The 12,054-nt window shown below is 37.4% G+C and overlaps 1 pseudogene; it reads left to right on the top strand.

Annotated features, from left to right (window-relative positions):
- Positions 1-7,678: 7,678 nt before the first annotated feature.
- Positions 7,679-8,722, top strand: LOC119062935 (farnesyl pyrophosphate synthase-like; annotated as a pseudogene).
- Positions 8,723-12,054: the final 3,332 nt, after the last annotated feature.

Raw genomic sequence — 12,054 nt, 5'->3', positions numbered from 1 at the left:
TGGACACCAATGTGGCTTCCCCTTGAGATAATCTTCAGCCTGTTCCTGCAATAAATTCTGAATAGTAATCACACCAGACTGTTCTGCTTTGAGAAAAGGAGACCAGCTGTTATTTCAGTCAAATATTGGCTACAGACAACTATCTCCTAGATCCTTGGAAGATGTGTCAACTCCAAGTTATGTCTTTTTGAGATGGAAGCTTTCACTGGCTGAAAGTAATTTTCTGGGGTGGATGCAGCACTGACTGGTTAGCAACAAACACTCATTGTAGTGAAGGATACAAGGTCTGGCACAAATAGCACCCCTTTTTATTACAAAATTTTTATTACAAAATCATAAGCCTGTAATTCTGTAACATCACACTATCACACTCAAGAACACCATATGACATTTTAGGTAAAATGTTCAAATTAAAACTATAAATTGCACCCACATTGGTACACTACCAACCACATTCAAACAAGCCTTACTTCTGTCAGACTTGGTATATTCAGCAGCTCAATGAAGAGGCTATGGTCAAGACCACAACATGGCCTACTAAAGCAAAACCAACTAATTCAGAAAGACAGACAACCCAACTAAAAAATGGGCAAAAGACCTGAACAGACACTTCTCCAAGGAGGACATACAGAGGGCCCAGAGATATATGAAAGGATGCTCAGCATCACTAGCCATCAGAGAGATGCAAATTAAAACCACAATGAGATACCACTGGTCAGAATGACCATAGTAAACAAAGCAACAATCAACAAGTGTTGGAGAGGATGTGGAGAAAAGGGAAACTAGTGCACTCTTGATGAGAATGCAGACTGGTGCAGCCACTGTGGAAAACACATGGAATTTCCTCAAAAAACTGAAAATGGAATTGCCTTTTAAACCAGCAATATCACTGCTGAAATTATACTCTAAAAAACCTGAAACACCAATTAAAAAACATCTACACAACAATGTTCATAGCAGCACAATTTACAGTAGCCAATTGCTACAAACAGCCTATGTGCCCATCAGTACATGATGGATCAAAAAACTATGGTACATTTACACAATGGGATACTACTCAGCAGAAAGAAAGAAGGAGCTTCTACTCTTCGCAACAGTATGAATAGGTCTGAAGAACATTGTGCCAAGTGTACTAAGCCAGGCAGTGAAAGACAAATGCTGTATGATTTCACATATAAGTGGAACCTAATCAACAAAACAAACAAGCAAGAAAAATATAACCAGAGACACCAGAAACATTGAAATAAAGAACAAACTGACATAAAGAGAGGTGGAGGAAGGGGATAACAAAAAAGAGGAAGGGTCATCAAGGAACATGTATAAAGGACACATGAACAGAGCCAAAGAGAGGTAACATGAAGGGTGGAAGGTGTGGAGGATGGCTGGGGCAGAGAGGAGTAGTGGTGGGGAAATGGAGACAACTGTACATGAGTAATAATAAAAAAAGGAAAAATTTAAAAAGAAAACAAACTTTTCCTTTTTTATAACTACATGATGCTTTGTATCATGGTATTTCTTTGAATGGATGTATTATATTTTATTGATCTAGCCCCTAGTGATCAATAATGGTTTCTAAATTTTTTGAATTATTACTTCAACATGTCATTATGAATATATTGTCATTTGCCCATATGTGTACAAATAGAGGCCACAGTCAAAGATGCTGAATTAATGGATTAAAAGGTGTGTGAGCTGGTAATTTTCTTTTATCTTATTTCTAAATTGCCCCTTATAGGTGTTTTGCCAATTTACACTAGCAGTGTAGGAGAAAACTCTTCATATACTTACTACAGAGCACCATCAAACTTTGTGATATTTGCCAACTAGATGAAAAATGTACAGGCTATTGTGCAAATAGAATTTTCTCTGTATGGAACTCTTATTTCCCCTAAACCCACATGCCCCGTTAAATCTTCATAATTTAAATCTCCAATGAAGAATCTTTGAAGGAAGCTTTTCAGACCCTTGGGGTCTGAGAAGGCTAAGTCAGATGCTCTTATTAACACTCATAAGCACCAAGCATTTTTATTACTAGTCTCACAACTGTTTGTATTTACATATTTATTTTTTATTTAAAAACATCTTTTTTCTCCCCAAGCCTCTGTTTGTCATATTTAAATATGTGTGTCTAACAGATCCATTTATACTTTCACAGATAACTGTGGAATGAATGAGAAATAAGTGAATGGGTCCCATTACTAAAAGTCAAACTGGACTCTGCTGGATCACAGAGCTCATATTCTGTTACCATATTTTGCTAAGATGAGATTGTTTAAGACTCAGAAATTTATATCCTATGCAATAAAGCCATGAAAATATATATGCCTGAATTTTTGGATTGCAGTTCATTTTTCCCTTTAATTTTCATAAAATCATACATTAAGTATCTTGGCCTGCTTCTCCCAACCCCCAGTGGATCTCACTGTGCTCCTTTCAGTGATGAAATCATCTGTCTTCTAGTGATTTGGATTTTCCTTAATGGCTCTTCTTTGGGGACAATACACCATTTAAAGACATGCTGAGGGAATATGTTTCATGGCTTCCTGGAAAATAATCCAGTACTGTGTATCAAGGGACCAGGCTTCAAAGGTGAAATTCCATAATTTCCCATACTGTGCTAGACTAGGCTATATAATACCTACCCTGTTTTGTGGTCTGGAGAGAATGATGACTCAGTCTTTTCATCTGCTTAATTATTTAACTGACAAAAAAAGTGATGCAAATAATGCACATGTAATCTAAATGGTGGTTTCCACTGAGGTGCTGCTAAAGCTAAGGGCCTCAGCTTTATGCAGAATTAAGAATTTGCCTGGTCAGAAGGTCTCAGTATCAGGGTTTTTTGTGTTTTATTCTTTTTTAGGTTTGAATATAGCATAAAAATCAGCCCATAATGCAGATCCATAACTCAAAAATGTTTTGGAGCTATGATTTTGACTGCCCAATAGTTAATGTTGTTACCGACTTAGATTGTCCAGGTCCCTACCGTGGGAGTCTGGTCCCCTGGAAGGACTGTCTGTCCTTTTAAGGGTTCTTTCTCCATTCAGTATCACTAAGCCAGAAAAACTAAACTGAAGCTGACTGTTCGGCCACACAAGCTTTTACTACTGAGAATAGAGAAGTGGAAGTCATACCCAAAATTCAACTTCTTGTCCAAGAAAAGTATGGGGAAGATTATTTATACGGGGACAATAATCAGTTTCCCAGAATAAGTTGGTCTCTTCCCAAAACTGAGATGCCACCTCTTTTGTTTCCTTACATGGTCTGAGTCCGAGCTGTCATAGCACCAGTGCATGTGTCACTCAGTACATAATGTATTATAATCAGTGTATAATAAGATGCAGGCTGTTCTGGAGGTCAGATCCAGAGCCATTTTGGTTCTGGCTGACTCTGACCATGTTTTGTTCCTTTATCCCTCTTCCTTTTCTGGTTTTTCCTATAACTTAAAAGGAAACATAAGTACACGAGGTTTCAACAGCCCAGGTCGTACACCAATAGTGACAATGTGACTCTGTTACTCCTGAGACAGTTTCCTGTTGGACCTTTGGGCTCCTCAATTCTACAGGACATTAGGCCTGACTCTCTTCTACCACAATCCTCTCTTTGATAGGAAATGGAGGGCAGGGGGGCAAAGAGGTAGGGGTGATATTTCTTGTTCTCTACAGTTTATAACAGAACTCAATGATATTATAAAGTTACTTTTTTAACCGAGTACATTTTTAATTGCAACATGCTGTTTCTCCCCACCTAAACCAGTAACAAATAATCCAGGACCATTTTATTTTGTATAAATTTCCACGTAAGCATAGTCTGGGGTGGACACAGCATTAGAAATAATGGCTCAGATAACTTCATTGATCTTTCAGTATTTGACACATCAAATTTTCTTATAAAGTTAATCAACTCACAGGAGTTTATAAATTTGCTGTTCCTTGGTCTGACATAACCTTCAATTCTCTATGTATTCATTGCCATCCCTCCCTGGGTGTCAGACTAACTCCATATATATTAGAGTCTGGGGGTCTTAAACCATAAAGCCTGGGATCTGTACCTTAGAGGTCCAAGGTCTCTTTTAATCGGCTTGAAATATGGCTACGTAGCTTTCCTTGCTTTATTTCTCACTTTCATTTGCCCTCCTTTTTTTTTTACCCTTTCTTTCTTCTATGCTACTATCTTTCATTGTATTGTCACACTTTACGTTAAATAGTAGAGTACTCCTTTGTTTAATGTCATTTTATGATTGCATAACAGCTAACATACAGGGTCCAGCACAAATAACACCCCTTTTTGTTACAAAATCTTTTATTATAAAATCATAAGCATGTAATTCTGTAACATAACAATATCACACTCAAGCACACCATATGACATTTCAGGTGAAATGTTCGAATGAAAACTATAAATTATTACAGCTATAATACCACCCTACCAACCACACTCAAGCAAGCCATACTTCTGCCAAACCCTATATATTTTCATAATTGCATCTGTTTTGCTTCTTTCATAGAAGTAATTACAATACAAATTTTAATACATTTATTGATTATGCTATTACAGTTGTCTCATTTTTTTCTCCCTTTTATTCTCCTCTGCCCTGTACTCCCCCTCCTGCCATCAGTTCCCCACATTAGTTCATGTCTATGTAAATTATTAATACATGTAAATTATTAACACATGTAAATTATTCGGCTTCTCCATGTCCCATACTATCCTTAACCTCCTCCTGTCTATTTTTACCTCCCATTTATGTTTCTTATTCCCTGTACTTTTTCTCCCATTCTCCCCCCTCCCCCTCCCCATCAATAACCCTCTGTGTGATCTCTATTTCTGTGAATGTGTTGCTGTTGTAGTTATTTGCTTAGTTCTTTTTTTGTTTTTGTTTTTTTAGGTTCAGTTGTTGATAATTATGAGTTTGTTGTCATTTTACTGTTCTTAATTTTGATCTTTTTCTTTTTCTTATATAAGTCCCTTTAACATTTTATATAATAAGGACTGATGATGATGAACTTCTTTAACTTAAACTTATCTGGGAATCACTTTAGCTTCCCTCCATTTTTAAATAATAGCTTTACTGGATAGAATAATTGTGGATGTAAGTCTTTGCCTTTCATGACTTTGAGTATTTCTTCCTAGCCCCTTCTTGCCTGTAAGGTTTCTTTTGAGAAATCAGCTGATGGTCTTATGAGAACTCCTCTGTAGGTGTCTCCTTTTCTCTTGCTGCTTTTAAGATTCTCTCCTTATCTTTAACCTTGGGTAATGTAATGATGATGTGCCTTGCTGTGTGCTTCCTTGGATCCAATTTCTTTGAGACTCTCTGAGCTTCCTGGACTTCCTGGAAGTCTATTTCCTTTGCCAGATTGGGGAAGTTCTCCTTCATTATGCTTTCAAATAAGTTTTGAGTTTCTTGCTCTTCCTCGTCTCCTCCTGGCACCCCTATGATTTGGATGTTGGAATGTTTAAAGTTGTCCTGGATGTTCCTAAGCCTCTCCACATTTTTTTTTTTGCATTCTTTCTTCATTCTGTTCTGGTTCTGTCCTTCTGCTCCAAACCATTGATTTGAGTCCCAGTTTCTTTCCCTTCACTGTTGGTTCCTTGTACATTTTTTCCTTATTTCACTTTTCATAGCCTTCACTTTTTTCTCTATTTTGTGACCATATTCAACCATTTCTGTGAGCATCCTGATTACCAGTGTTTTGAACTGTGCATCTGATAGGTTGGCTATCTCTTCATCACTTAGCTGTATTTTTTCTGGAGCTTTGATCTGTTACTTCATTCGGGCCATATTTTTTTGTCTTGCTGTAGCTGTTATGTAGTAAGGGGTGGAGCCCTAGGTTTTAACCACTGTAAGGGAACCCATTACACTGCAGTGTACCCCTGTATCTGGAGGAGGGATCTGAAAGGAAACAGTGCAGCTTCCTCAGCTTTTGGCTGGCTTTCAGTAACTTTACCCACTACCCACAAGCAAACTGGGCTCTTCTAGTGCTGGTTCCTGGGTGGGTGGTTTTGTGTACATTCTAGGACCCTGTGGGGTCTCTTCAATGGACTCTCCCATGAGTCTCAGAGTTTCTCCTGCCACCTGAACCCCCACAGTTTTTTTCAATCAGAGGTTTTGAGGATTTATTTCCCTGTGCTAGAACCCTGGCTTGCATCGTCTGTCTTGCTTCCAAGTTCCTCCCAGTTTATCTTCACGCAAATGTGGGAGCACCCAGTTGGCCAGCTGCCACATCACCCACCTCGGTCCTCCAGCCACCACCTTGCCACAAGTCCTCTCCACCCTGATTGCCTATCTTCACCCCTCCTACTGGTGTGGATGAATGTTTCTTTAATTCCTTGTTTGTCAGACTTCCATACAGCTTGATTTTTCTAGCAGTTCTAGTTATTTTCTGATTTTAAATTTGTTGCTGTCCTTCTTTTGGTTTTGCGAGGAGGCAAAGTGTATGGACTTATGTGCCTCCACCATGGCCAAAAGTCCACAAGACTGATTTTTTTATTTGCATCTTTTTTAAGTGTCCATAGGTCTCTTTCATTTATGACATCAGGGGCTATGTCTGTCATCTTCATTGATGGTCTTGGCATAGAATAGTGCTAAACAAATATTTGTTGAAATAGTAAATCCTCATATTTTAGTCAATTTCTGTTACTCTCTATTCCCTATTGTTGGAACCTAAATATTATTTATGGCAGTCACTCTTTGCAAAACTCTCTACTAACCAGCCAAATTTTTTATGGTAGCCATGCTCAAAAATAAGCTGCTTTTTATTTAATACTTCTGGGATCTTGGTGTGGGCTGAAGGCTCTTGGAGAAAAATTAATCTACTAAATTGATACTCATTTGTGTATGTTAGGAATCTTTGGTTGCTCTGTTAATTTTTACAGAAATGAATAGTGTTGAAAGACTACTGGGTCATCCAAAGTATTTATGTATGGCAACACATGGAAAGAACAGGATAGATGCTAATGAGGCTTTCATTTTAATGCTATTGTTGTTCTTGTTATTGAAGGATGGAGGGAAACCTTCCTGTTTTTGGTTGCCTTAAAAAAACCAGTGGTTTCCTGAGACATGACTATGAGGCCAAAAATAAGAGTGGGTCAAGCCACACTAAGCCAGGAAAAACAATAGCTTGGGGCAGAGGAGACCTTGTAGCATCTTTAAATCATGATATATATATATATATATATATATATATATATATATATATATATAATTAACAGTCATTGCCTCCATCTACACATTATCAAGTCAGGCAGCAACTCTTAGGAAGTCTCTGTTCTAAATCATCCAGCTTACATAAAGTGACTTGCATACAAATGGTGCTAAACAAGCTTGTTGAATATGTGACTTAAGTGCTGTATCATAGAGTTCTGGGCCCCTTACTCTCTTAAAAGTAGATACATGCCTCCAGAAATAGTTACATATGTATTATGCACTAGAGTCTTATTCCTTAGAGCCCCATAAAATTTACAAAAGCCCATCCTGCCCTAGTGCCCGAGTGTGTGGAGTGTAGCACTTAGACTCACTCTTTAAATAGAATGCAGTTGGCTTTACATCTCCACAGCTAAAATTTCTTAAATGACCCTCTCTGAACAGATTTAGCCAGTTTGATAGGAAACTGAAAGGGAGAAGAAAATGAAGGAGAGCTTTCAATAACCCACATCTAGCAATAGAGTACTTCAGTCCTCCCTCAGAATGAATGGAGACCAGAAATTGGATGTTTATGACCAAAAAAAGCAGAGTTTTATCCGGCACTTCTCCGAGATTGTCAGGATCCTGACTGAGGATGACATGGGACACCCAGAAATAGGAGATGCTGTTGCCCATCTCAAGGAGGTCCTGGAGTACAGGCAAGTACCAATGGAGTATGACTGTGCTGATAACATTCCAGGATCTAGTGGAACCAAGAAAGCTGGCTGCTGACAGTATCCAGCAGGCTATGACTGTGGGCTGGTGTGTGGAACTGCTCCACACTTTCTTCCTGGTGTCAGATAACATCATGGATTCATCTCTTACCCAACAGGGGGTATTAGAAGCCAGGCATAGGTTTGGATGCCAGCAATGATGCAAATCTTCTGGAAGCATGTATGTACCAACTGCTGAAGCTCTGCTTCTGGGAGCAGCCCTATTACCTGAACCTGATAGAGCTCTTCCTACAGAGTTCCTATCAGACCATGATTGGACAGACCCTGGACCTCATCTCAGCTCCACAAGGCATCATGGATCTTGGCAGATTTACTGAAAAAAAGGTACAAATCTATTGTTAAGTATGACACAGCTTTCAACTCCTTCTACCTTCCTATAGCTGCTGCCATGTATATGGTGACCATTGATGGGGAGAAGGAACATGCCAAGGCCAAGAAGACCTGCTATAGATGGGGGGGCTCTTTCAGACTCAAGATGATTACCTTGGCCTTTTTGGGGACTCCAGTGTGACAGGCAAGATTGACCTGACATCCAGGACAGTAAATGCAGCTGGTTGGTGGTTCAGTGTCTGCAACATGCCTCTCCAGAACAGTGCCAGATCTTGTAGGAGAATTTTAGACAAAAGGAGGCTGAGAAGGTAGCCCAGGTGAGGCTCTGTATGAGGAGCTGAATGGGCAGGCTGTGTTCATGCAGTATAAAGAAGACAGTTACAGCCACCTTGTGGGTCTCATTGAGCAGTACTTATCGCCCCTGCCCCCAACCATCTTCCTGAGGCTAGCACACAAGATCTACAAGCAGAAAAAGTAACCTAGACACTACAAGGGCAGGAAGGGTAGGTTCTCAATTATAGTAAATTACAAAATTTTAGTAATTTTACTACAAGATTATAGTAAATCATCACTTAAAGTTACCTATAGGTTCTTGGATTCTGTGACAAAATTTTGCCATAGGCTAATTTTTATAGACAATAGTTAAGTTTCTATGGCCTGTTTCTGGTTACAAAAACATCACCCAACACTTCTAATATTAAACACTGAAATAAATGTGAGCTACATACACACTTAATGAACGAATAAAAGCAAGGAAAATTATTTTCCAATACACTTATTCCAGTTAAGAGTTCTGGGTGACAGGAACCTATCTGAGCACAATGTGGAAGCCAACACTGGACAGAAGGCCCTTCTATCACAGGGCCCACCCAGGCAATTTAGACACAAATTCTCACCTGCTTACCTTTAGGATGTGGGAAGAAACCTGGGTCCTAGGAGAAAACCCACGCAAAGGAAGAACATGCAAGTGCCACTCAGTGCAACCAGGTGGAATAGATTTTTCCCCAAAGCAATACAAAAATAAGAATGAATAAAACAATGTTATTCTAGGGAAAAAAAGAAGGAACACTTTGTGTTATGTGTTGTTCATTATCCTCTTTCTTTGGCTCTTTCAAGAGTTAATATGAAGCCCTGGCTAGTGTAGCTCAGTGTATTGAGCACTAGCCTGCAAACCAAAAGGTCACAGGTTGGATTCCCAATCAGGGCACATACCTGGGTTGAGGGCCAGATCCCCAGTAAGGGTTTGCTTGAAAGGCAACCACACACTGATTTTTCTCTCCCTCTCTTTCTCCCTCCCATCCTCTCTCTAAAGATAAATTAATAAAATCTTAAAAAATAAATAATAAATAAAAATTAAATAAAAAGAGTTAATACAAAAAGATCACGGAGCCTGAAATGCATAATATTTGACTTGCCAACCAACTAGAAAAGTTACTAATCTCTGTTAGGTTGTTGCAATTACTGAAATGGTGGGTGTCTAGATAAGTCTTTATTGAGATTTCTACAGGGAATGAAAAGGTTATGTGGCTTTCCTGGAGATTTTTGTTGTTTCATTCAGAATTATTTAAATTATTTAAAAGAACATGGTTAAAAATCTCTAGGATAAAAATTCACAGTCCAGGATCCAAAGACTGCATATTGATTTAGGTCATAATTTGATTATAAAATTTATCTAGTTCATAATTGGTCACTAATTTGTGTGTGGTCAAAAATTTTTCTGATCTTTTGCATTCTTAGCAAGAAATTCTATGTAATATATGAACCACTATACCAGGGAAAGACAGGGACATGAGGTGGAGAAACATCAAGTTTACATGCCACAGCAAAGATAGAATCAGACCATGTCATTTGCCCACTTGGTATAAAGCACTTTATTTGATGTTAATAAACTGGAAGTCATTATCAAGAAACCTTCACCTCCCCTTTAGTGCTTACAGTGGTTCTAGCCTCCTGAGGACTCCAGAAATTATGCACAAACAAGTATATACACAGACACAGATTTCATTCAATTCTGAAATGTTCCTTTTCTCATAAAGTAAGTATATGTAAGTCTAAAGAATAAAGCTAAAATTTTAAGGACATCAATGACCATACTACATAGTCCAAGGTTTATTCTTTCAAAAAATGTTTCTGGAACACCTATTATGTGGTTGATATAGTAGTAAACAAGCAATGTGTGAGCTCTATGCTTATGAAAGGAAATAAAGTACTAATACAGATTGCATATTGATCTATGCAATCATTGTACATAACACATACATACACACTCACCCATTCATCATGACAGGCAACTAGTACTCAAAATAAACATTTGGATCCTTTTCTTTACTATTTCTTAGACCTCATTTTCCAAATTTATTCTGATTTCCCTGAATTCTGAATTTCAGTGCTTTGATTCCAGTAGTGAAATTCACACAAGTACTTTGGACCTGAGGCGCAATGCATCAGATTGCTCTAAACATTCAGCAGTTTTAACCAGGATTTTATTTTACTCATTCCTGAGACAACTACTTCTGTCCTTTTGAGGTAATGAACCACCCCAATAACTTTTGAATTGAAGGTTTTGGTCCCATCCTTGTCCTGATTGCTGCACCCAGGTTTTATACTACAGTTGCTTGGCTTGGTGCATTGAGGAGCATGGATTTCCCTGAAAACCCGGTTCTTCTTCTGCATTACTTTTCTCAGTCCTAGTCAGTGTTCAAGGACCAAGATAATGGTTCTTTTCATCTACAAAGACTTCATGGTTCCATGACCCGAGTTGATCTACCCCAATTTTTGTCAACATTTTTCCTAGGATCTCATAGGAGATGTATTGAATATTGCCACTTTCTCTTGAAATTAAATACTAACGAGTAAGATTTTGTTGGTAGAGTACAACTTTGATGTAAGCATTGTAATATCTATGGTTTTCTCTTCAGACCAAAAAAAACAATTTTCACTAGGAAATATCATCCTGTTGAGAATGTATGATTGAAACTAGATTGTGTCAGAATCACCCAGTGTTGGGGACTCAATAACATTCATTTGTTGGGGCCTACCCCCAGCCACTAACAAATATATGTTATTTTTTAAATCTAGGTATGTATTTGAATATAATAGTAAAAAAGTGAAAAATAATAATTTTAGTCAAGACTTTAAAAATGTGTTTCTGTAAATAGGTTTTAATGTATTAGCTATATTTGGTCTATATACCCAGTTTCCTTCCGGAAAATTCCTAAGTGTAGATTGAGACTTTTTTTTCAAATAACTAGGACTTTATTAAAATAATATCATTAGAGAGAATAATATAGACTAGTCTATTATAAGCCTAAATTCAATATTTTATTCAAAAAAAGATGCATAATTTTCACACAATCACCATATGAGTTTTATCAATTTAATTTGAATATGTATAAACATATTTGTTCTTAAAGATTAAGAAAAGTGGCTTGTACTTAATGGGTCAAATATTATAGGCATATCTTAGGATTTGTTTAAATATGATTCTTAGTTATTCTTTTTGTTCCCTAAAGTTTTAAAATATAACATTTAAATAAGTCATTTGGTTTAAAATAAATAAAATGGCATACTAAGATTAATATGGGTAAATTATAAATGATAGTTAGGAACAAGGTAGATCAGAAAAAATGACAGAAATATATTTAAATAAAATTTGTATACCAGAGAAAACAGAAAAACTAAAGGAACAAAAACAGCTAATAAGCATTGAAAGTATTTAAGTGTAGAAGTTAAACTAAGACAAATGTAGGAATTAGAATGCAGAATAGAATTAAAGTGTAATTTGATCTGATAATAAAGAAATAGTACCAT

Source organism: Artibeus jamaicensis, unplaced genomic scaffold (assembly GCF_021234435.1).
Source record: "Artibeus jamaicensis isolate MK-2021 breed Jamaican fruit bat unplaced genomic scaffold, CSHL_Jam_final contig_536, whole genome shotgun sequence".
In the NCBI taxonomy this organism is placed as follows: Eukaryota; Metazoa; Chordata; class Mammalia; order Chiroptera; family Phyllostomidae; genus Artibeus; species Artibeus jamaicensis.
Note: the sequence above shows the minus strand (reverse complement) of the source record. Positions and strands in the feature narration are given on the sequence as shown.